The 26,525-nt window shown below is 41.2% G+C and overlaps 1 protein-coding gene and 1 pseudogene across 2 annotated transcripts in view; one reads left to right on the top strand and one right to left on the bottom strand.

Annotated features, from left to right (window-relative positions):
- FGD4 (FYVE, RhoGEF and PH domain containing 4) overlaps positions 1-26,525 on the bottom strand; it is a 248,049-nt gene that overhangs the window by 150,719 nt on the left and 70,805 nt on the right. The window lies entirely within an intron of this gene.
- LOC116473967 (U6 spliceosomal RNA) lies at positions 7,786-7,878 on the top strand (annotated as a pseudogene).

Raw genomic sequence — 26,525 nt, forward strand, 5'->3', positions numbered from 1 at the left:
AAGAGGAAGGCGCTGATTGATAGGTAAATTTCTTATCCTTGTTATGCCTATAAATTAAAATTATGGATTAAAATGAATGTTTTATGTTTGAGGCCAGAAATTAGAGACCAACCTAGGCAACATGGTGAGACCACATCTCTACAAAAATAAATTTTGAAGAGTTAGCTGGGTGCATGTGCCTGTCGTCCCAGCTACTCAACAGGCTGAGGCAGGAGGATCACTTGAGCCCAGAATGTTGACGTTACATAGTGAGCTACGATGGTACCACCGTACCTCGGTCTGGGCGACAGAGTGAGGCGCCATTTCTTAAAAAATAAGACAGGATTTTTTATTTTTATTATTATTTTTTGAGACAGAGTATCCTTCTGTCACCCTGGCAGGAGTGCAGTGATGTGATCTCGGCCCACTGCAACCTCTGCCTCCCAGGTTCAAGCTATTCTCCTGCCTCAGCCTCCCAAGTAGCTCGGATTACAGGTGCCCGCCAGCACGCCCAGCTAATTTTTGTATTTTTAGCAGAGGTGGGGTTTCACCATGTTGGCCAGGCTGGTCTTGAACTCCTGACCTCAGGTAATCCACCCGCCTCGGCCTCCCAGAGTGCTGGGATTACAGGCATGAGTGACTGCGCCCAGCCTAAAAAGGGATATTTTAGTTAATTTATCACGTAAACGTAATGTTTAGGTGTTTTTAAAACACCTAAACATTAATCACGATGTAAATTCAACATTTACATAACACAAATGTTCCTTTTCATGTGATAGCTAGATGTTGTAGTCAGAATCAAACCATAATACCTAGACTCAGCTCAACTTTGTAACATCACTTCTTAAAATTATTATGTTTCTATGTTATATGGAATAACAAACTCAAAATTGTGTATTACCTTAAAGCACTTTGAGAGTACGTGAGGAAATTTTGATGGCTACACTAAAACAGATACCTGATGTAGCTTATGAACCAACAAGTGGAATCATGGAGAAAACTACTTGGAGAAATACACACTGACATCATAAAGTCTTAAGACATTTAGAAATCCTCCCGTTGCGTGGATTAAGAAAATTGCGGCCAAGACTGACAAGGCAGTCAAGATAAAGCCATACTGTATGAGGGAGACAAGATATGTATACTTCAGAGCTTCCAGTGGATTTTTTTTTTTGGTGTAATTTCCAAGGTATTATATACATCCAAATAATTAACTCCTGAACACACCATCATCTAGTATAATCCTGTAATGGAGTGGTGATTTTGAGAGCTGGTAACCTACCTCCAACAATCACTTGCCGTCAATGAATGTTATTTTCATAAACTGTAAAAGCTGATCTTTATGAAGTAAAAGGTATAGTAATAAGACACGGTATGTTCATATACTGTGGTGGTGTCCATCTGAGGGCTAATGCTTTCCGTACCTCACCAATTCCAGCCATCATCCTCGCCCAGGTCAGCTGAGGGCTGGGGGTGTCCTCTACAGTCAGGATAGGTTTTACACAGGAAGTGCTGGCACTTACACAGGCTGGAGTGAAGATGTCAAATGAGGATGTCAGCATTTTTGGTTCCCTGTCTCTAGCTCAGAAAAGTACTGCAGGAAACTTCAAACTGACCATATGCCAATGAGTTATGGGCTAAAACTGGAACTGTCCTGCACTGCTAGTGTGAACCAGGGCCAGAAGGATCCTCATGGGGATGCTGGCCTTTGGTCTTGACCTCTTTTCTCAATGTTTTGGCAGTTTGGAGGGCAAAGAAAAAGAAAAGTTATATGGGATATTTTCTGATTATTTGACATTGTACATTGTAGATTTTTATATATCTTTACAATCAACTAAACCTTTCACTATTCATTCAGAGATTATGTGGATCTAGCCATAGAAGAATGTTACAGGGATTACACTGAAATAAAATTGCACTCATAGATGTGTGATCGTGCTATTTTTCTGAGTTCTCTGCACAGATTCTCTGCCTTGTAGATTTTACAAAATACAGATTTATCCCTATTGGCTTTAAATCAAGTGATCCTGATCAATTTACTCACACATGCTTAAATTTCAGAATGGCTATAGGAACTGCAATTTTAACCAATTTGTTACAAGCTAAAATTAGTATCCTACCCACACACACACAAAAATTATCATGTGACTAAAAATAAAGCTTCATAAAAGGAGAATACACTAAGCTATTTATATTTTCCTAACACCACCATTATATTCCGTATCTTGATAAAATTAAGATTATCAGTAATTATAGCTGTATACTTAACTTGCTATGTGCTGTCCTCATAACAACCTCAACAAAAAGTCATTAATAGGTGTTGAAACTGAGAACATCTATACATCATCTATAACTGAGAAAGTAACTTTCCAGATAGTAAATGGCAGGTCTGGAATGCAAATCCTGAACTATGTTAACTTCAAAACCTGATTTCTAAAGTGCAGAATGTCTGCTTATCCTCCCAAAGTTTGTCAAAATTATTAACCTGGGATGAAATAAAAATTTTTACCCTATGTCTTCGTTTTCTTGTATTTTCCCCCCAAACTCAAAACTTAAACATTTTTATGCCTGATAAAGTTCCCCTTTCTACCTCATGTGATTCTTTGCATAACTAAATTCCTGGAAATTCTGTATTTAATCTACTTGTAAGCAAATCATTTTATATATAATCTGGAATAGTGGGATCATTTTAGAGTAACATATCTTGCAGTTCTACAGTCCACTCAGCAATAGTCGCTTTTATCTTAATTTGCTTATTCGCTGTACAAATGAGAACATATTTGTAACTTCCTCAAGGTCACTTCGAGCCAGAAATAGAATTTTGGTTTAAGGTCTGGTTGCTAAACCACACTTCCTCTGCAATGGTAAGCTACCATTGGTAAGCTGGTCACTAAGAAATAGAAAACAAGAAGTATGGGATATTCAAAATACTTTTCATGCAAGAATTTCTCTTTTCCCTACCCATCTGTCTCTGTTTTGCCCATCTCCTAAATATGCTATATTGTGATTACGGAAAAAGACAGCAACTGCTTTGGCAGATAAGGAAAAACACCTTATTCCTATTTCAAACATGAAGCAAATATTTCATTTCCTTTGTTTATTAAAATATAGAATGCGGGAAAGTCATGGCACTTTTTTTTAAAAATGCTTGTTAAATTTATTTATTCTATTTAATTTTACTGGTATAGACAATTATTTTGATTTATAAATTTGAGACTGTTTTCTAAGAAATGTGTAGGTACCAAGACCTGTGACAACTGGCACTACTGTAGAGGGTTTTATTTAAAGCAGACTGCCCAACTGAACTTTATGCAATAATGAAAATGTTCTATAATTGTGCTATATAATAACGTGGCCACATGAGCACTTGAAACATGGGTTCGTGTGATCAAGGAACTGAAATTAACTTTTATTTCAATTAACTTAGATGTTCTTTTTTTTTTTTTTTGAGACAGTCTTGCTCTGTCACCCAGGCTGGAGTACAGTGGCACAATCTTGGCTCACTGCAACCTCTGCCTCCCAGGTTCAAGAGATCCTCCCACCTCAGCCACCTGAGTAGCTAGGACTACAGGTGCACACCACCACACCCAGCTAATTTATATATTTTTAGTAGAGACAGGGTTTCACCATGTTAGCCAGGCTGGTCTCGAACTCCTGACCTCAAGTGATCTGCCTACCTCGGCCACCCGAAATGCTAGGATTATAGGCGGGAGCCACCATGCCTGGCCTGATGTTTTGTTGTTGTTGTTGTTGTTGTTTTTGAGACGGAGTCTCACTATGTCGCCCAGGGTGGAATACAATGGCAAGATCTCGGCTCACTGCAACCTCCAGCTCCTAGGTTCAAGCGACTCTCCTGCCCCAGCCTCCTGAGTAGCTAGAATTACAGGTGCATGCCTCCACACCCGGCTAATTTTTGTATTTTTAGTAGAGACGGGGTTTCACCATGTTGGTCAGGCTGGTCTCAAACTCCTGATCTCGTGATCCACCCGCCTCGGCCTCCCAAAGTGCTGGGATTACAGGCGTGAGCCACTGCACCCGGCTGATGTTCATTTTTAAAGCAATCTGTGGCTAGTGGACAGCATAGGTCTAAAGTTTGGATATATCTTTTAGCTTTTTATTTTGAAATACTTATAGACCCATAGGAAGTTGCAAAAATATGACAGAGAGGTCCAGTGTACCATTCACCCAGTTTCCTTTGATCATTACATCTTGTAAGACCATAATACAATATAAAAACTAGAACACTTGCATTGCCACAATGTATTTGGCAGCTAGTTTTTGTATGGCCAACTAATTTTTGTATTTTTAGTAGAGATGGGGTTTCACCATGTTAACCAGGATGGTCTTGATCTCCTGACCTCATGATCCAACCGCATCGGCCTCCCAAAGTACTGGGATTACAGGCATGAGCCACTGCGCCTGGCTTTTTTTTTTTTTTTTTTTTGAGACGGAGTCTCACTCTGTCATCCAGGCTGGAGTACAGTGGCACTATCTCAGCTCACTGCAAGCCAGGGATTGCTTGAGCCCAGGAGTTCAAGGCCAGCCCGGGCAACATAGGGAGACCCCATCTCAGCATGCATACACACACAATTATTTTTACATTGGCCGGGTGTGGCCATGCACACCTATGGTCCCAGCTACTTGAGAATGTAAGGTGACAGCATTATTTAAGCCCAGGACATCAAGGCTGTAGTGAGCCATAATGGTGCCACAACACTCCAGCCTGGGCAACAGAGCAAGATCCTGTCTCAAGATTTTTTTTTTTCCTGTCTCAAGATTTAAAAAAAAAAAAAAAAGGCTGGGCGTGGTGGCTCACGCCTGTAATCTCAGCACTTTGGGAGGCTGAAGCGGGCGGATCATGAGGTCGGGAGATCGAGACCATCCTAGCTAATACGGTGAAACCCCGTCTCTACTGAAAATACAAAAAAATTAGCCGGGCGTGGTGGCATGCACCTGTAATCCCAGCTACTTGGGAGGCTGAGGCAGGAGAATGGTGTGAACCTGGGAGGCGGAGCTTGCAGTGAGCCGAGATCACACCACAGCACTCCAGCTCTGGGCGACAGAACGAGACTCAGTGCCCAAAAAAAAATAAATAAATAAAACCCACAAACAAATATATCTATTTGGGGCAAATAAGCAGAATATGCTGAAAAATAGACTTTACAGGCAGGGCATAGTGGTTCATGCCTGTAATCTCAGCACTTTGGAAGGCTGAGGGAGGCAGATCACTTGAGCCCGGGAGTTCGAGACCACGCTGAGCAACATGGCAGGACCCTGTCTCTATAAGAAAATACAAAAAATTAGCTGGATGTGGAAGCACGCATGTGTGGTCCCAGTTACTTGGGAGGCTGAGGCAGGAGAATCACTTGAACTTGAGAGGCGGAGGTTGCAGTGAGCCGAGATTGCACCACTGAACTCCAGCCAGGGTGACAGAGTGAGACCCAGTCTCAAAAAAAAAAAAAAAAAAAAAAGAAAAGAAAAGAAAAAAGAATAATGCTTTATAAATTTTTCTGCTTAGATTTCTGCAGAGAAGGTCAAGTGGAAAAAATAAATTCTGTTAAATAGTAAACGAATATAACTATTTGGACAATTTACTAAAACTATAGGAAAAAGTGAAATGTATGAAAAAATCTTTAGAGGATTAAATTTAATTAGCCTAGCAGTGAGAGGTCTGTGAAAATACAGACCTCTCACTGCTAGGCTAATTAAGGAATATAATCAGAAAGTTATGTACCTACCCAGGGGAAACAAAGGATAATTTAAAAATTATATGCAAGAATACATTCTTAACAATAGGAGTTTAAAATAGTAAGAATTCATGAGAGGCTGAGGTAGGAGGACTGCTTAAGGCCAGAAGCTTGTGACCTGCCTGGGCAACACAGCAAGACCCCTGTCTCTATTAAAAATAAAATAGAACACAGTAAGTTTTACAAAACTTTAGTCATATGACTATACTTTAGTCATATTTAATGGGAAATGAAGGTCCTATTAAATATGACTAAAGTATAGTTGTGAGGCAAGAGCACCAAAAAAACTCAGAGACCTCCTCAAACAGCACCAGTATATACTCCAAGCCTTCAGAAAACTACATTCAGCTTTCAAATCTGACTGTGAAAAATTGTGAAGACTGAAGACCAAGGAGTCAATTACAGTGAACATTTCCTGTTCACCTCTGTGTCTCCTAGTTAACATTTTACTAGTTCACATACAATAATTTCTTGATGGATTAATAAGTATCTAGCATATCCCAAAGCAAACAGAGTCATAATTTGGGCAGATACAGAAGGAAATAATCTCTAGAAACCAGGAGTGTGGGCATCGTTGCTGAAACGGTTGGTAATGGTATCGTGCCATGGAAGTTTGACAATGGGATGGAGAATATCAAGAAGGAGATGGAAGGATTCCTCATGCAGATTCATATGCCATGGATCATAACTGTGATCATGCCTCAACCACACTACCCATAAGATCATTCCTAAACATGTTACTCAGCCAGACTTGGTAAGGTATGAGAAGGATGGAAGACTAAAACATAAATGGAAGAACAAAGAAGAGAGAAAAAGGAGGAAGCACAAAGTCAGTCACACTTGCAAACTACTCAGGTGTGGGAGAGTAAAACTACAAGCAACTAAGGGAAGCTTGTGCTATCCCAAACCTTTTCACAATCATATTGAAGAAAAAATATTCAAGTTATTTCAATACTTAACAAGAAGCCAGGCACAATGGCTCACATCTATAAACCCAGCACTTTGCGAGGCCAAAGTGGGCAGATCACCTGAGGTCAGGAGTTCAAGACCAGCTTGGCCAATATGGTGAAACCCCATCTGTACAAAAAATACAAAACATTAGCCGGGTGTGGTGGCATACACCTGTAGTTTCAGCTACTCAGGACGATGAGGCATGACAATTGCTTTAATCTGGGAGACGGAGGCTGCAGTGAAAGCCGAGACCGTGGCACTGCACTTCAGCCTGGGCGACAGAGTGAGACTCTGTCTCATGAAAAAACACAATCACAGTGAAGAAAAATATTTAAGTTATTTCAATACTTACCAACAACTTACTGATGCTATCAAGAAAATGCATAAACAGAAACAAAAGCATTAAATCAAAAGTACAACAATACGATAAAAAAGAAAATAAAGGTCAAAGACTTAATACTAATCAGATTCTATGAAAGACAGATATAAACTCTGTTGAATCACTGTTGTCACAGGGCATTAATTTGGCATTTTTTTTCTAAACAGAACTCCAAATTAGATATGGAGAAATTTACTAGCCTAAGTGCTTAACAAATTCCGGAAGCCATTTACTATCCTGTCTGAGCAAACCTAATAGATGACTCGAGTGAATGAGCAAAGGCAGAGGCAACCTCTGCTGCCATCTGTTTTGTCTCCTACCAATCTACAAACAGCTGTACCACAAAAGTTCCAAGAGATAGAAAGCCCTGGGCTTCTGTCATCCCATTATTCCCTCTTTGGTTTACCAAAATCATTTCTACAATGCATCCAGACTATGCCTTTCATTGTTCACAACTCTTAAAGAGCATCTGGTTGCTATTTTGAGGAGGGGAGTGTGTGGAAGGGGACTCCTTCTCTACACTTAGTAGTGTATAAAGCAAGCTTTATTTTAAAAAAATATACAGTTTGCTGGTAAGATCCAGTAAGATGTATAAATGCATTCACACTTCCCTGTCACACACAAACTTTGACACAACCAATGGTGTTGGAGAGTGTTACTCTGTTGGCAAGGAACTTAAAATGACTTCTGTCCATCTGTGAAACATACCATTTAAAATTTCTTCCAATGGTGCTTACTATGGCAGCACATATACTAAAATTGGAATGACACAGAGAAGAATACAAGGATGACATGCAAATTCGTGAACTGCTCCATATTAAAATAAAATTTCAACAAACTGATATCAAGAGAGGTTCTTTATATGGAAAAGTTTTCTTGCTACCTCCTTCCAGATCTTCAAGGTTTTTTTTTTTTTTTTGAGACGGAGTCTCAGTCTAGTCACCTAGGCCGGAGTGCAGTGCATGATCTCAGCTCACTACAACTTCTGCCTTCTGGGTTCAAGCGATTCTCCTGTCTCAGCCTCCTGAGTAGCTGGGATTACAGGCACCCGCCACCACGCCCGGCTAATTTTTGTACTTTCAGTAGAGAAAGGGTTTCGCCATGTTGGCCAGGATGGTCCTGAACTCCTGACCTCTGGTGATCCGCCTGCCTTGGCCTCCCAAAGTGCTGGAATTACAGGCGTGAGCCACACGCCTGGCCAGATCTTCGTTTTTCAAGTAGTAAAAAATTACTTTTCACCAACTCATAACCTTAAGCCAAGAGTGTCTTTTCAGTACTGTTAAAGAAAAACAGCTGACAGATTACAGTGGATTAATGACAGCCACAACTTCTGCCACTACCCCCACTAAGAGATGGGGTCTATTTCTCCACCTCCTTGAATCTCAGCTAGGTATATGATTGCTTTGTCCAGCAGAAAAGACCAGAAATTCCACTGTAGGCCAGCTTAATCTTTAAGAGGCCAGGCACCTTCTTTTATGGTTTTTTAATTAGAAACAGGTTCTCACTGTTACCCGGGCTGGCCTCAAGTGATCCACCCACTTCAGCCTCCTGAGTAGCTGGTATTACAAGCACCTAACCCTGCACCTAGCTGGAGGCATGGCAACTTCTGCTTCCTGCTTTTTGGAGTCTAGCTGCCACGTTGTGAGAAGGTCCAAGCAGCAACATGCATCAGAAAGGGCTGCGTGGAGGAGAATTAAGGCCCCAGTTGACAATTCCAACTAAAACCTCAGGTGGTAGGACCAACCTGACAGTCATATAATTAAGGTATCTTGGAAATAAATCTAATGGAGCCACCCAAACTGACAGCACACAGATCAGGGATGCGCCATTCCTACCAAACTCTGGCCAAATTGCAAGACCATGCGCAAGAAAATACTTGCTTTTAAGCCATTAAATTTTGAAATTATTAATGATGCAACGATAGATAACCAAAACAAAATTTGGTATCAGAAATGAGGCTCTGCTGTAATAAAAACTCAAAATATGTACAGTTTGGGTCCAGGTGATAGACAACAGGTAGAAGACTGTTAGTAAAGATTTGAAAAACAGTATAGAAATGTTACTGGTGGCTGAAGAAATGGAGACCTAAGAAAAAGCAGCAGACCCATTTCAATCAGTAATATGGAGGACAGAAAGGGTACCTAATAAACTCATGGACCCAACTAAGGAGAATTCCAAGACGAATGTCAAAAGTGCCAACTGGCTTGTTTTTAGCTGCCTACAGTAAAATACAGGAGTAGTGAGATGAATTTAAAAAGGAACTGTTTGGTTCTTTTTTAAGCAGAATTCAGAGGAAATATAAAGAAGTTGGACTTCATGGGTTAAAAAATAAAACAATTCCTCTTTTCAGTAGCTAAGCTTAAAACCACTCAAAATAAGAAATGGCCTTAGGGCAAAGATCAAACCCAGTGCTACCAGTAAAGTAGAGCCTCTAGGACGTGGTGGTAAATCCTTTTTTGAGACTTCATGAAGATGTCAGGTGGTTGCTCATGAACTTTCTCTTAGACCAGTGGTTCTAAAACTTCATATGCATCAGACTCAGCTGGAGATTTTATTAAAACCTAGACTGCTGGGCTGGATCATCACAGTTTTTCATCTAGCAAGTCTGGGATGGAGACTTCAACTGTAAGTTCCCAGGTGCTACAAATGCTGCTGGTACAGACACCCATGCTTTTGGAATCACACAGCTAGACCAAAAGGCTTTAAAGAATCTTTTTTTTTTTAATTTTATTATTATTATTATGCTTTAAGTTTTAGGGTACATGTGCACAACGTGCAGGTTTGTTACATATGTACACACGTGCCATGTTGGTGTGCTGCACCCATTAACTTGTCATTTAGCATTAGGTATATCTAGTGATGCTATCCTTCCCCCATCCCCCCACCCCACAACAGTCCCTGGAGTGTGATGTTCCCCTTCCTGTGTCCATGTGTTCTCATTGTTCAATTCCCACCTATGAGCGAGAACATGCGGTGCTTGGTTTTTTGTCCTTGCGATAGTTTGCTGAGAATGATGTTTTCCAGTTTCATCCATATCCCTACAAAGGACATGAACTCATCATTTTTTATGGCTGCATAGTATTCCACGGTGTATATGTGCCACATTTTCTTAATCCAGTCTATCGTTGTTGGACATTTGGGTTGGTTCCAAGTCTTTGCTATTGTGAATAGTGCTGCAGTAAACATACGTGTGCATGTGTCTTTATAGCAGCATGATTTATAGTCCTTTGAGTATATACCCAGTAATGGGATGGCTGGGTCAAATGGTATTTCTAGTTCTAGATCCCTGAGGAATCACTACACTGACTTCCACAATGGTTGGACTAGTTTACAGTCCCACCAACAGTGTAAAAGTGTTCCTATTTCTCCACATCCTCTCCAGCACCTGTTGTTTCCTGACTTTTTAATGATCGCCATTCTAACTGGTGTGAGATGGTATCTCATTGTGGTTTTGATTTGCATTTCTCTGATGGCCAGTGATGATGAGCATTTTTTCATGTGTTTCTTGGCTGCATAAATGTCTTGTTTTGAGAAGTGTCTGTTCATATTCTTCGCCCACCTTTTGATGGGGTTGTTTTTTTTCTTGTAAATTTAAAGAATCTTAAGTGGGTGCTTTGAGTACCAACTAAACCAGACAGTAGAGCTTTTGACAACAAAAGGTTATTTTCACGTGACAGTCTGATACAAAGGCAGTCCAAGGTAAAGAAAGCCCTATCTTAAAATGATTTGTGGGAGTATTTTTTATCTAATGTTGTGAACCCCTAAGAGATCTATGGTAAAACCCAAAAGGCATTTCAGAGAAATATACCAGTGGAAACACCATCAGCTTGGACTCATAGAGCCAGTTAAAAATGAAAAATACTAGCGCCCTTATTCAGACAGGAAGACGCCAAAAAACACGGGCCATTTCTCGTGGAAAAGAAAGAATCAGAAGACAGCCAAGAGCCTGGGGATGGAGATGAGGGCCACAGAGAGGCACCCAGGTGGTAAACTAGTTCCTCAACAAGGATATAGATTGAGCTAAATGTCAGAACTAATATGCACCAGTGACGGCCATGTGCCTGCCAGTCACATCTGCTGCTTTTTTCTGTTTAAATAAGTTTACAATGGCAATGTTTTTACTATATTCACAGATACATACACCCGCCATCAATTTTAGACCTTTTCATCACACCAAAAATAAATTTGTTTTTAATTTGGAGATAGGGTCTGGCATTGTCACCCAGGCTGGAGTACAGTGGTGCAATCACGGCTCACTGCAGCCTCAACCTCCTGGGCTCAAGTAATCCTCCTGCCTCAGCCTCCAAGTAGCTGGGACTACAGGCACATGACACCACGCCCGGCAAATCTTTGTATTTTTCGTAGAAACGGGGTTTCACCATGTTGTCCAGGCTATTCCCAAACTCCTGGATTCAAGCAATCCACCCACCTTAGCCTCCCAAAGTGCTGGGATTACAGGCATGAGCCACCTCTCCCAGCCCAAAAAGAACCTTATACCTTTTAGCTATCACCTTCACCCATTCCAGCCCTCCCAGCCTAAGCAACGCTCATCTTTCTGTCTACAGACTTAGCTGTTTGGGACATTTCATATACATGGAAGCATACAATATGTGCTCTTTTGTGACTGGATTCTTTCACTTAGTACATTTTTAAGATTCATCCATGTTGTAGGTAGGAATACTTTATTCTTTTGTACGGCCAAAAAAATTCCAATATATGGGCATATCATTTTTTATCATTTTTTATTTATCCATTCATCAGCTGGACATTTGAGTTGTTTCCACCTTTTGGCTATTATATTGCAACTATAAACATTAATGTACAAGGTTTTCTGTGGAAATACGGTTTCATTGCTTTTGAGTATATGCCTAAGTACAGAATTGCTGGGTCATATGGCAACTCTGTGTTTAACCTTCAAAGAACTACCCAGACTGTTTTCCAAGGCAACTGTGCCATTTTACATTTCTACCAGCAGTGTGTCAGGGCTCTGATTTCTCCATAGCCCCTAATACCTTTTTTTTTTTGAGACAGAGTCTTGCACTGTCACCCAGGCTGGAGTGCGGTGGTGCGATCTCAGCTCACTGCAAGCTCCGCCTCCCGGGTTCACGCCATTCTCCTGCCTCAGCCTCCTGAGTAGCTGGGACTACAGGCGCCCGCCACCATCCCCGGCTAATTTTTTGTATTTTTTAGTAGAGGCGGGGTTTCACCATGTTAGCCAGGATGGTCTCGATCTCCTGACCTTGTGATCTGCCCACCTCGGCCTCCCAAAGTGCTGGGATTACAGTTGTGAGCCACCGCGCCCAACCTGCAGCCCCTAATATCTTTTTGAAGAGGAATATCTGATGCAATTTTCCTGTCCCTGCCTTACCATTATATGCTGGGGTGGAAAGTGGGAAGTGCTTTTAGTTCATAGGTCTTCAGTTTGAGATGAGCTGCACCCAAGGAGCCTCACCTGCACCTGGACCTGATTTAGAGGATGAGATCCCAGACCTGTCAAGCTGATGTAGTATGGAGTGAGTGAGACTTGTACGGGCTGCTCTATTGTGCATGTGTGAAGGGCCAGAGAGGACACTCTGGTCAGTGGTTATTTTGGTGATCATCCCCAATGAACCACATGTCTAGGTGTTTACATCTTTGTTTAGTCACTTCCCACACTGATGTAGGCTGGGCCTATTACTGCCTCGACCATTAACACATGGCAGAAATGATGCTGTGCCGGTTCTGGGCCTAGTCCTTAACTGTGCGGGTAGCATCCACTGCCTCCCTATTGGAATCCAGATACCACTCCACAAGTGACCCGAGCGGCCACCCGGCCCCAGCTGAGCACCCATCCAAGTCTCAGAGGAACACAGCCATTCCAGCACCTAGCCAACTCCACATGAACCAGAAGAACAGCTTGGTCAGCCCACTGAATCATGAGACGTAGTAAACCACTCGTTGAAGCTACTAAGCTTTAGACTGGTTTATTACACTGTAATAAATAGCCAAAACAGAGATCCCCTTTGGGTAGGCTTCTGAAGAGATTAACGTGGAATAAACCTTTTCTTTCTTCTGAAAAATCTAATGCATTATACCTATGATCAATTCAACAACATTTAAACAAAGGAAACATAGCTTCTAAGTCTCAGGAGGCTTTTCTAGAGTACATATTAGTCAGGGTTCTCCAGAGACACATAACGAATAGGATATAGATCAGATAGAGAGAGATACGGATGGATGAGAGGGAATTCATTAGGGAAACTGGCTCATGTGATTATGGAGGTTTAGAAGTCCCACAACTGGCCATCTGCAAGCTGGAGGCCTCAGCTGAAGCCCAAAAGCCTCAGAACCAAGGAAGGCAATGATGTAATTCTCAGTCTGAGGCCAAAGACCTGAGAGCTTGGTGTGGGGGTTGGGGGAAGGTTGGCAGGCCCCTAATTAGTCCAAAGGCCAAGAGCCTGGGGTTCTGATGTCCAAGGACAGGAGAAGAATGGAAAGACAGAGAAACAGAAACATCTAAAATTAACCATCACAGGGTCTAAGCAATTAATAACAAATATTTAAAGTTTCCATTTTCAGCAGAAAACAACAAACAACTATGGAGGCCATCAGGGAAGAACACCCAAGGATGGGACATGTCAGCATTAGCTGACATCTCTTGATGACAGACCACAATACAGCCCAATCTAAGGCAAGGCCCTGTGTATCAAGTAAATTCACAAGAGAATGTGGAAGTCGGCAAGGACTACACAGGCACCAAACAATTGGTGGGAAGAGCCAAGGAAAGCTTCAAAGCAGGCCGGGCACAGTGGCTCACGCCTGTAATCCCAGCACTTTGGGAGGCCGAGGAGGCCGGATTACCTGAGGTCAGGAGTTCGAGACCAGCGTGGCCAACATGGTAAAACCCTCTCTCTACCAAAAATACAAAAGATAGCCAGGTGTGGTGGTGTGCACCTGGGCTCCCAGCTACTAGGGAGGCTGAGGCAGAAGAATCGCTTCAACCCGGGAGCAGTGAGCCAAGATGATGCCACTGCACTCCAGCCTAGGCAACAGAGCAAGACTCCATCTCAGAAAAAGAAAAAGAAAAAAGAAACCTTCGAAGCAGTCAGAAGGATTAAGAAAGCAGTTCTTCTGAAACCTGTCATGGCAACTAGCGAATACTTTGGCATCAATACCTCCAGCAAAAACTTGTAAGCTCTGCTTTTTTGTACTGAAGCAGCTGCTTCCTTCTTCCTGCTCCTTTGGATTTAGGAGCCCTCACATGTCTGATCCAATCACCCTGTTTTTTGGTCCATCTTAGGGAGGGTCAAGATGGCACATATGGAACTTGGAGGTTTTCTGAAACTCTGGAAGAGGTATTGCAACTCCCTCATAAGGTTGTCAAATTATTCTAATTCGCACAGGATAATTCTTAGAAAACTGCCAGACACATACTAAAATGTGAATATATTATACTATTAAATTACTACATATTTGTTCAATGACAAGTGTATCTGCTCTAAAAATGGTGACTTTCAAGAAAAAAAAGTTTTTAAATAAAATATTATCAACCCACAAGTCTATTAATAGAAAATTGGTTAGGCCAGGCGCAGTGGCTCACGACTATAATCCCAGCACTTTGGGAGGCCAAGGTGGGCGGATCATCTGAAGTTGGGAGTTCGAGACCAGCCAGACCAACATGGAGAAACCCCATCTCCACTAAAAATACAAAATTAGCTGTCCGTGGTGCCGCATGCCTGTAATCCCAGCTACTCGGGAGGCTGAGGCAGGAGAATTGCTTGAACCTGGGAGGCAGAGGTTGCGGTGAGTCGAGATTACGCCATTGCACTCCAGTCTGGGCAACAAGAGCGAAACTCTGTCTCAAAAAAAAAAAGAAAAAGAAAATTGGTTTAAACCAACTGTAGTCTAGGTATAGAATGAAATACTATGTTGTCTTTAAAAAGATAGCAAATGGCCGGACGCGGTGGCTCATGCCTGTAATCCCAGCACTTTGGGAGGCTGAGGCGGGTAGACTGCCTGAGGTCAGGAGTTTGAGACCAGCCTGGCTAACATGGTGAAACCCCGTCTCTACTAAAAATACAAAAAAATTAGCCAGGCATGGTGGCGCACACCTGTAGTCCCAGCTACTTGGGAGGCTGAGGCAGGAGAATTCCTTGAACCCAGGAGGCAGAGGTTGCAGTGAGCCGAGATTGCACCAATGCACTCCAGCCTGGGCGACAGAGCAAGACTCCGTCTCAATAAATAAATAAATAAATAATAAAAAGATAACAAATTAGAGAATTTTAAAAGATTTCTGTGGAAAATTTCTAATATATATAAATAAAAAAACAAGTTGAATAAACAGTATAATTCCATTTAAAGAATAAGTATATACTGTTTGTATATGTATTTTAAAAATCTGATAGAAACTACTAGAATAGGCCAGGCGCAATGGCTCATTCCTATAATCCCAGCATTTTGGGAGGCTGATGAGGGTGGATCATCTGAGGTCAGGAGTTCGAGACCAGCCTGGCCAACATGGTGAAACTCTGTCTCTACTAAAAATACAAAAATTAGCTAGGTGTGGTGGCAGGTGCCTGTAATGCCAGCTACTCGGGAGGCTGAGGCAGGAGAATCTCTTGAACTCGGAGGCGGAGGTTGCAGTGAGCCGAGATCGTGCCACTGCACTCCAGCCTGGGTGACAGAGTGAGACTCCGTCTCAAAAAAAGAAACCACCAGAATAAATAAATGCTATAACTTGGGTGAGAATTTCACTTTCTACAAAATACATGGTTACAATATCTTTTTTTTCCTTTGACAGGGTCTCATTCCACTGCTCAGGCTGCAGTGCAGTTGTGCGATCACAGCTCACTGCAGCCTCAACCTCCTGGACTCAAGCCATCTGCCTGCCTCAGCCTCCCAAAGTGCTGGGTTTACAGGCATAAGCCACTGCGCCCAGCCCTATAATATCTTTTTAACAGTAAGCACATGACTTTTATAATCAGAAAAATATTAACGTAAAGGCACATGGATCCTTCTTAGAACACACCATACTTTTACCTGAATTTGTTCGCAATGTTTTCAATATTCATGCTTCTCTGGCACTCGAGAGCTCAAGTCTGTTTTTAGAACAGCATCATAAGCTGCTACATGAGCTGTTTCCTGTGTCGGTCAGCTATTTTTAATTAATGAACATTTGCTGTAAGAGATCACTGAGAAAGAAAAACACCAACTCTTTTGCAAGTTACACTACAGAAAGGTTTCCTCTCTGGAATTAAAAAAAAAAATCTAAGCTATAAAAAAAGTACCCTACTTCATTTTTATTTTGAGACAGGGTCTCACTCTGCCACCCAGGTGGAATGCCATGGCACGATCGTAGCTCACTGCAGCTTCCAACTCCTGGACTCAAGTAAGCAGCCTCAGGAGTATCTAAGACTACAGGCGCATGCCACCACGCCCAGCTAATTAGGTTTATTTAGAGATGCTGGTCCCAAAGGCTGGCTCAGGCCTTGGCCTCCCAAAGTGCTGAGATTACAGGCATGAACCACCGTGCCCAGCCAGCCAGTATTCTACTTAAAAAGGTGTTAAGATGGTATTTTGTATTAAGTACTTATTTCCACTCTAATATTAAGATAAATTAATCTGTCAAAAGTTCCTCAAGGGACAGATCTAAATTCTATTACTTTTTCTTAAAAAAAAAATATACAGCATTTATCATATAGTAGACAATGATTGAGGATAAAATTAGAGGTAAGCAGTGGCTGGGCATAGTGAGGCAAACCTGTAGTTCCCAGCTACTCGGAAGGCTGAGGTGGGAGGATTGCTTGAGTCCAAGAGTTTGAGGTTGCAGTGAGCCAAGAGGGTGCTACTGCACTCCAGCCTGGGTGACAGGGCAAGAACCCAACTTAGAAAAAAAATTATAATTAAATAAAAATTAAAAAAAAAAATTTTTTTTTGAGACGGAGTCTCGCTCTGTTGCCCAGCCTGGAGTGCAATGGCGCGATCTCGGCTCACTGCAACCTCCACCTCCTGGGTTCAAGCAATTCTCCTGCCTCAGCCTCCCGAGTAGTTGGGATTACAGGCACCCACCACAACTCTCGGCTTATTTTTGTATTTTTAGTAGAGACAGGGTTTCACCATGTTGGCCAGGCTGGTCTCAAACTCCTGACCTCAGGTGATCTGCCCACCTTGGCCTCCCAAAGTGCTGGGATTATAGGCATGAGCCACCAAGCCCGGCCAAAAGTTAAAATTAAAGAAGACCAGTGGAAGAGAAAAAAGAAAACAATTACAAAAATAGAACAAGATTGGTTTTAAATCAAATATTTATATTAAACACCTATGTACAAAACACCATCCTACACTGACTAGAAGACTTAAAATTGTGGTTGCTGTTTCTGTAAGAGTGGTAATATAACTATGCCCTCCAATTTATTAGCTCCTTTCAAGGTTTATATGAGACAATATGGTTAAACAGTAGCTGCTATATAGACTTTAATTACATTGTATTTATTTATTCTTCAACCAACAAGTTATATACCACCACAAGGAATTCTTCTGAAGAGTTAGCAGCATCCAAAAGAGGTAAGACTCGTCCAATGGTTGGGTAGTAGTGCCGAGGTTCCTAAGGTCCCACAAGCCACTCTGCCTTAGAATGAAGACAGAATTTTCCTGTAGATCTAATAAGGCCCCTATTGCACCGTGTACAGTAACATACATTCCAGGCTCAAAATGAAAAAAGGGTTTTTCTTTTACCAAACTGTAATCTTCATGACAGGTGACAATCCACACATTATAATAAACTCTACCCACATGCTCTTAACTCAGCACTCTCCTAAATTCTTTGCATTTGTAACTGTTTCACGATAGGATGCTTTCTTGCCTATTTTTATTTGGTTCAAATAGGTTTTAGGATTTCTACCTAATAAAATATATTTCTACCTAATAAAATATATGTGCAATAAAAATGTAGCTAAAAATGCTGGGCTTGGAGAGAAGCTCTGGGATTAGGGTGGTGAGGGCTGACGCCCTCTAAAAAGGCCTTGCCTGTACCATATTCCATAGGGGCTGTGATTGCTAATTTTTTTTTTTTTTTTTTTTTTTTTTGAGACAGACTCTTGCTCTGTTGCCCAGGCTGGAGTGCAGTGATGCCATCTTGGCTCACTGCAACCTCCCACTCCCAGCTTCAAGCAATTTTCCTGTTTCAGCCTCCCGAGTATCCGGGATTACAAGCGTGCGCCACCACGCCCGGCTGATTTTTGTATTTTTAGTAGAGACAGGGTTACGCATATTGGCCAGGCTGGTTTTGAACTCCTGGCCTCAAGCAATCCGCCCACCTCAGCCTCCCAAAGTGCTAGAATTTCAGCCGTGAGCCACTGCGCCCAGCCATGATTGCTAATTTTATACGTCAAGTTGGAAGGTATTTTGGATAACATTAAATCAGTGAGCTTTAAGCAAAGCAGACTGCCCTCCGTAACGTGAGTGGTCCTCATCCAATCAGTTAAAGGCCTGAACAGAACAGAGAGCAGCCTCCCAAGCAAGGGCAAATTCCCCAGCAAATGGCCTTTGGACTTGTTTTGCACCATTGGCTCTCCTGGGTCTCGAGCCTGCCAACCCCACTGCAGATTTGGACTTGTCAGCCTCCATAATTTCATGAGTCAATTCCTTACAATACAATTTTTTATATGTATATATACAGGCACACTCAGAGATATTGCAGGTTCAGTTCCAGACCACCAAAACAAAGTGAATATCTCAAAGCTAGTCGCAAACTTTTTTCATTTCCTAGTACATATAAAATTTAAAGTTATGTTTACAATATGCTGTAGTTTGGCACATGTGCAATACCATTATGTTTTAAAAAACAATGGACATCCTTAATTACAATATATTTTAGGCTGGATACAGTAGCTCATGCCTATAATCCCAACACTTTGGGAGGCCGAGGTGGGAGGATTGCTTGAGGCCAGGAGTTCAACACCAGCCTGAACAACATAGCAAGACACCATCACTACAAAAATTTTAAAAGTAGCCAGGCATGGTGGCGTATGACTGTGGCCCCAGCTACTTGAGAGGCTGAGGCAGAAGGATCACTTGAGACCAGGCAGCTAACGTTGCAGTGACCGGTGACTGCACCACTGCATTACAGTTTGGGTGACAGAGCAAAATCCTGTCTCAAAAAACAAACACACAAATACACACACACATACTTTGTTGCTAAAAGATACTAATAATCATCTAAGTCTTCAGTAAGTAATAATCTTTCTGCTGGTGGAGGTTCTTTCTTTGATTTTTTTTTCTTTTTAGACGGAGTCTTGCTCTGTCGTCGCCAGGCTGGAGTGCAGTGGTGTGATCTCAGCTCACTGCAACCTCTGCCTCCCCGGTTCAAGCGATTCTCCTGCCTCAGCATCCTGAGTAGCTGGGACTACAGGTGTGTGCCACCACACCCAGCTAGTTTTTCTATTTTCAGTAAAGACGGGGTTTTACCATGCTGGCCGGGATGGTCTCCATCTCTTGACCTCGTGATCCGCCCGCCTCAGCCTCCCAAAGTGCTGGGATTACAGGTGTGAGCCACTGCGCCCAGCCTCTTTCTTTGATGTTAATGGCTACTGACTGATGAGGGTGGTGGCTGCCGAAGGTGAGGGCTGGGGGGGCTTTGGCAATTTCTTAAGACAAGGAAGAAAACAGTATATATATAAAACATACGAAATATGTATTAATCGACTATTTATGTTATCAAGGCTTCTGGTCAATAGTAGGCTATTAGTAAATTAAATTTTGGGGAAGTCAAAACTTATATGTGAATTTTCAGCTCAACAGGGGTCACTGCCCCAACCCCCAAGCTGTTCAAAAGTCAACTGCATTTTTTAACACTTTCTATTGTTTTTTACTCCTCCTGTTCCTCTAATTTCTATAATGTATCCTAGCCTATAGCCACTACTCTTCTCTGGCTTTAATCCGTATTACATCACAATTTAATCACAAACTGGAGTTGTAGGTAGAATAGCACAATTTAGGATGACGAAACAAAAAAACAGATTAAGTCACTTGTACAAGCTCGAACTTTAATGATAAAACTATGATTAGGACCCATTTTCTAGTAACTCTTAGTTTAATGTCTATTATAAGGGACCAGCATAACATAGTTATTAAAAGCACAGGATGTAAGTCACATTACACTTGCTCTATCATTTATGAAACTATGACCCTTAATATTAACTTGTATTCTTTGTGCTTTGGTTTCTTCATCTATAAAAATTGGAGTAATTAATAGCTTCAGACAAGATTTTCTGAGATAAAATGCATAAAACACCTTGAATACTACCTGGTACACAGAAGCTCTCAATAAATTTTATCCATTCTTATTCTTCTATTATTATTCAATCAGCCTTTCAATGAGCATATAATATAAATACCCTATGTGCATTTGTCCTTTTTCTTTAATCCCTTGTGGAATCAAACTTTAGGTGGTTGGGGCCAAAAACACTTATAAAACATGACTAGGCCGGGCGCAGTGGCTCACGCCTGTAATCCTAGCACTTTGGGAGGCTGAGGTGGGCGGATTGCCGGAGCTCAGGAGTTCAAGACCAGCCTGGGCAACACGGTGAAACCCCGTTTCTACTAAAATAGAAAAAATTAGCCAAGCAAATTGGTGCGTGCCTGTAGTCCCAGCTACTTGGGAGGCTGAGGCAGGAGAATTGCTTGACCCAGGAAGAGGGAGGTTGGAGTGAGCCGAGATCGCACCAGTGCACACCAGCCTTGGTGACAGAGTGAGATTCTGTCTCAAAAACAAAACAAAACAAAACAAAACAAACAAAAAAACAAAAACATGACTAATCCAGTATTTACATACATAACATGTTTCACTGGGACACATGCAAATAAGTGCTTAGCAAAAGTTAAAAGAAACTTGGGGCCTAAAGGAAATCAGAATTTTAAAGAATATTTCTACCTACTGAGTTGTCTACTTAGTGGCTACGTGAAATCAGTGTCTTCTAAATATAGAATTTTACTGAATTCTTTCTTCATGGGATCACTTTATACAACACTGAAAAAGTCTTCACAAGGCTACATTCTAAATCCGAGTAGCAAATAAATCTTCCTTTGCCATTTTTTATCTCTTGTCTTTAACCACAACATTTCATTTTCTGCCCACATGGACTAACGCTTCTGCAAAGAAGTGGGCAGTGGTCAGAAAGCCTGAGTTCTCATTTCAATTCTCACACAAAAGGTAAAAGAAACTTGGAGCCTAAGTTTCTTGGGGCAACCTCAGTGTTGCCAACAATGGCATCACCTGCTCCCCCTATTTCACAGGCTTTCAGAACAAACACAGTGAAGACACATCATAAAACAGGGACATTTACCCAGGCTTCCAGGTTCACTGCACAGAGTTAAAAAATATATATTTGTAGGGACTGTATCAATGTTTCTCCAAATGAAGGCATTTTAGATATCTGAAGCTCAAAGTCAAGAAGAATAAGTTATTTACCTTTAAACAATGAAAACTGAATGATACGTTATTGCATTATACTCTAACCTAATCTGTTGCCCCAAAAGTTGGTATTTTAATCCACAACAAAGGTGACTCTTGAGATTCTTAATTACATAGTGAAGGGGTTTTTGTTTTAAGATCTTCAATATGAAATCCACATCTGGATTGAAGTTTTACTCTTTTCTACTAGTCACATGTGACTTAGAACAAGCTATCTCAGCTCTTGGATTTTGTTTGCTTGTTTTTCGGTAATGTTATTGTTTTGAATAAAGAAGAAAATTCCATCTTGTCTCAGAGCTACCTATGAGGAGGCAAGTGAGATCATACACACCAAGTTATGAACAAGAAGGCACCTGTTCAACACTGGTTGCCCAGTTCAGTCAGCATCTGAGGCAGCAGTTTTCATTCAAGAGCTCCCACTTGAATTTCTAAAGTTGTCTCAAGTGTATTCTCTAAGTGATGTGAGTTAAAACAAGCCCACTCATCTAAAAATTGCAAGAAATTAGGTTAAAATTCCCCAAAAAAGAAATACAGGGTGAGTAGAAGTTTTAGCAAGAATATTTGCAATGAGGTACAGTACTTACATTGCATTTTCTTGCTGTTCTCACTGCTTTCATATTACAGCAATGGCACAAGTAAATGTGGGGTGAGCTGTTGAAAATTTCACTGCCCTGAAAGCACTATTTTAAGCATCAAGGTCTAATTATCCAACCTTACATATTTCAAGAGGTATATAACCTTCTCACTTTGAATCTGGCCCTTGGATATTGCTAGACAGGAAGGTCTTCAGTTAAGACAGAAAAATAAACCTAAAAAGAAAATGTCTTATCTTTTTCTCTAAGGCATGAGGTTTTACAAACTGTGGTCTCATCTCATTAGTGGTTCTGATAAAAAAAAAATCAGAGTGTATAAGCATATGAAAAAGTTTTATTTCAAACACATATACAAGCATACTCACACACATACACACAGTGTTATACTGGGCTGTGATTAAAAAATTTGAAAGTTGGCTGGGCACGGTGGCTCGCGCCTATAATCCTAGCACTTTGGGAGGCTGAGGCGGGCAGATTGCCTGAGGTCAGGAGTTTGAGGCCGGTCTGGCCAACATGATGAAACCCTGTCTATACTAAAAATACAAAAACAATTAGCCAGGCCTGGTGGCATGCACCTGTAATCCCAGCTACTTGGGAGGCTGAGGAAGGGGAATTGCTTGAACCAGGGAGGTGGAGGTTGCAGTGAGCCGAGGTCACACCACTGCACTCCAGCCTGGGCGACAGAGCAAGACTCCTTCTCAAAAAAAAAAAAAACGAAAAAAAAAACAAAAAAAAACCTGAAAGTCACTGTCCTAAATTACGTACTATGTGAGCAACGGTGCCAGAATCAGAAATCTTGCTTGGAATCCCTACTGTGTCAGTTACTAGTGGTACAACCTTGGAGAGCCTGTTACTTAAATTCTCTGAAGCCCAGTTTCCTCCAACCTAAACTGGGAATAACACATTCCATAATGTATACTAAACAGCCGAGCCCTGCACCTGGCTAGTGTTGGTTGCATTCCCTCTATTGTCACCCTGCTTCTACTTTCTTGAAGCAATCAGGCAAGGGAGCAGTTAAGTAGGGTCCCAAGCATTTTTGCACACATAAATTGCCTCCAGTGTTTTGTCTATGTATAGAAATATTTGCAATTCTATTTGGACAAAATTTAAGTTTAGTTTTAAATAAAAGTATATAGTGGCTTCCTCACCGATAAAGAAATAGACAGAAACAAATGCAGGGTCTAAATGGCAATAATGTAAAAGATGAGTGAACCCTGGAGAGAGTATACAAATGAATGATAATAGAAGCTAATTGCCTTGAACCAGAAAAGGGAGCTAGTCAAATACAGGAGATAAAGGAATAACAGCAAATAAGTATTCAGCACTTACCTCTGCACTGGACATTGGGTTAAAAGTTTTGCATGCATCATTGCATCTGACACCCACCAAAAAAAAAAGGCAAACCACAGAACAAGCTGTGATGGCACTAAAGGCTGCCACATCAAGAATGGAAAAGTAATCTTCCCACCAACTTTCCAATTACAGATACACAGTGTTTACTTGCTATAAACCACCTGATATTATGCAGAAACCAAACTAAATCCATAACTTAAAAGGTCACAGTTAAAACTGTTACAAAGGCCAGGCACGGTGGCTCATGCCTGTAATCCCAGCACTGTGGGAGGCTGAGGCGGGTGGATCACGAGGTCAGAAGTTCAAGACCAGCATGGCCAAGATAATGAAAGCCTGTCTTTACTAAAAACATAAAAATTAGTCTGGCGTGGTGGCGGGCGCCTGTAATCCCAGCTACTCAGGAGGCTGAGACAGGAGAATTGCTTGAACCCGGGAGGCAGAGGTAGCAGTAAACCGAGATCCCGCCACTGCACTCCAGACTTGGCGACAGAGCAAGACTCCATCTCAAAAACAAAAACAAACAAAAAAACTGATGCAAAGATGAAAAGAAAGGATAATAGTCACAAGGCAAAGGGCATAAACTGTGGGAACAGAGCACAGCAGAGACTTATATTTTTAAAATGCGTAACATTCTTGAAATTCTCCCTGGAAGCTTTCTTCTGTTTGCTTTACGGGACCTTTCGGTGCTCTGTGCAAATACGTGGATTCAAATTCCACTTCTGCTAAATTCACATTAAATAAACTACCTGGCAAAAACATGTCAAAAGAAGTAGAAAAACAGATGAATAAATGGAAATGTTACTACTAATCTCTTCAGGTAAAAGCCTCTTAAGCATTGTGGCATTTTTCTACAACGTGTGAGCTCCCAAAATTGAAGAAATCATTTCAATCAACACTTTTGTTACTAGAGCTTGGTGATATCGTGAGTCATACAGGACCATGAAAATTCTCATCTGAAGAGGGTAAAAAATAAAAATCAGAGAATTCTGTATTTATACCACTTTTAATTGCTTAAATAGTTATTACGGTTTTTTGTGCATCATCTTAATTTAAAATATGATATTTTCCCAAAGGAAAAATATTTTGTCATAACTGAATATTCTGTTATCAAACACAAACTTAGAAGAATCAGTATTAACTTTCAACATGATGAATAAGTTATGGACCACAGATACAACTAGCACACATCATATATGTATTAGATGTCTCAAGTAGGGTTAGTACAAATACATCCTTATAAAAATTCAACTAGTAATCTGGAGAATATCAATTACTTGTATTCCTTATCTCAGCTAACGGCACTTTCAAATGCCCAGTTAATCCAATAGAAACAGTATGTAGAAAGAGTTTAGGCAGAAGACTGAGGCTGAAATACAGAATCTGCAATACAGTGATTGTGCTCATGCGCAGGTTATTACACTTTGAGCCTCAGTCTTGCTGACTATAAAATGGCAATATTTATTTCAGAAGATTATTGTTAACATCATGTCACATAACATATGCAAAAGAAATCACATAATCACTGGTACCTACTAGAATCCAAACCAATCCTCAAATGACCAATCTTTCTTTGCCTTAGTTTTCCGGCATCTTTCTCTAAGTTGTCTCAAGTTTTCATCATGCAATCCATTGACTTTTTGACTCTCCACTCCAGGATATGTCCACTTATAAATTCTATATGTGTACTACTCTACTATTATATTATAAAATACTCAAAAAATAGCTTTTTCTTTTCTTTCTTTTTTTTTTTTTTTTTTTTTTGAGACTGGGTCTCACTGTCACCCAGGCTGGAGTGCAGTGGTATGATCACAGCTCACTGCAGCCTTGTATCTTCCAGACTCAAGCATCAGCCTCCCAAGTAGCTGGCACTACAGGCATGCACCACCACCAGTGGCTAATTATTTTATTTTTGTTAGTAAAGCCAAAGTCTCACTGTGTTGCCCAGGCTGGTCTCGAACTCCTGGGCTCAAGCAAACCTCCCGTCTCGGCTTCTCAAAGTCCTAGGATTACAGGTGTGAGCCACCATGTCTGGCCAAAAACAGCACTTTTAATAAGATGACACAAAGATAAAATGAAAAGTAGTTTTAAATATTGGCTTCACAATACTAGTTAATATCTCAAGGCATGATAAAATGTCAGGCAAAGTTCATACATAGTAACAGTGGATGTACATTCACACTTCAAAGAATGTCTGTGATACTTCTGATTTTATTTGCGACTGTAAAGGCCTAGTCTCCCTAAATAATAATCGTCAAGTAGGCTAAGCATGGTGGCTCATGCCTGTAATCCCAACACTTCAGGAGGCTGAGGTGGGGGGATCACTTGAGTCAGCAAGTTAGAGACCAGCCTGGGCAACATGAGACCACATCTCTCCAAAAACAAAAAACAAAAAAAATCAACCAGCTGCGGTGCCATGTGCCTGTAGTCCTAGCTACTGAGGAGGCTGAGGCCAGAGGATTGCTTAAGCCCAGGAAATGGAGGCTGCAGTGAGCTGTCATCATGCCATGCACTCCAGACTGGACAACAGAGTGAGGCCCTGTCTTGAAATTTAAAAAAAAAAAAAAAAAAAAATCTACTTATAAACACTTTTAGATTTTTAAATACATTTCTTTTTCAAATCTTTTTTAAGTTTTTATTTTATTTGTATTTTTATTTCAGGAATAGCACAAAAGAATCAAATCTTTATTTTTGAAGGAGATAAATCCAAATGCAGAAGCATCTTTGAGTGCCTTAAATTTACATTTTATGATCCTTATAAATAGCAGTGTCTGGCCAGGTGAAGTAGCTCATGCCTATAATCCCAGCGCTTTGGGAGGTCAAAGTGGTGGATCGCTTGAGGCCAGGAGTTAAGAGACCAGCCTGGCCAACATGGCGAGACCCCATCTCTACTAAAAATACAAAAATTAGCCAGGCGTGGTGGCACACACCTGTAACCCCAGCTAGTTGGGAGGCTGAGGCATGAGAATCGCTTGAACCTGGGAGGTGGAGGTTGCAGTGAGCAGAGAGTGTACCAGTGGACTCCAGCCTGGGAGACAGAGCAAGAGACTCTGTCTCGAAAAAAAAAAAAGGCAGTGTGA

Source organism: Hylobates moloch, unplaced genomic scaffold (assembly GCF_009828535.3).
Source record: "Hylobates moloch isolate HMO894 unplaced genomic scaffold, HMol_V3 SCAFFOLD_8, whole genome shotgun sequence".
Taxonomy (NCBI): domain Eukaryota; kingdom Metazoa; phylum Chordata; class Mammalia; order Primates; family Hylobatidae; genus Hylobates; species Hylobates moloch.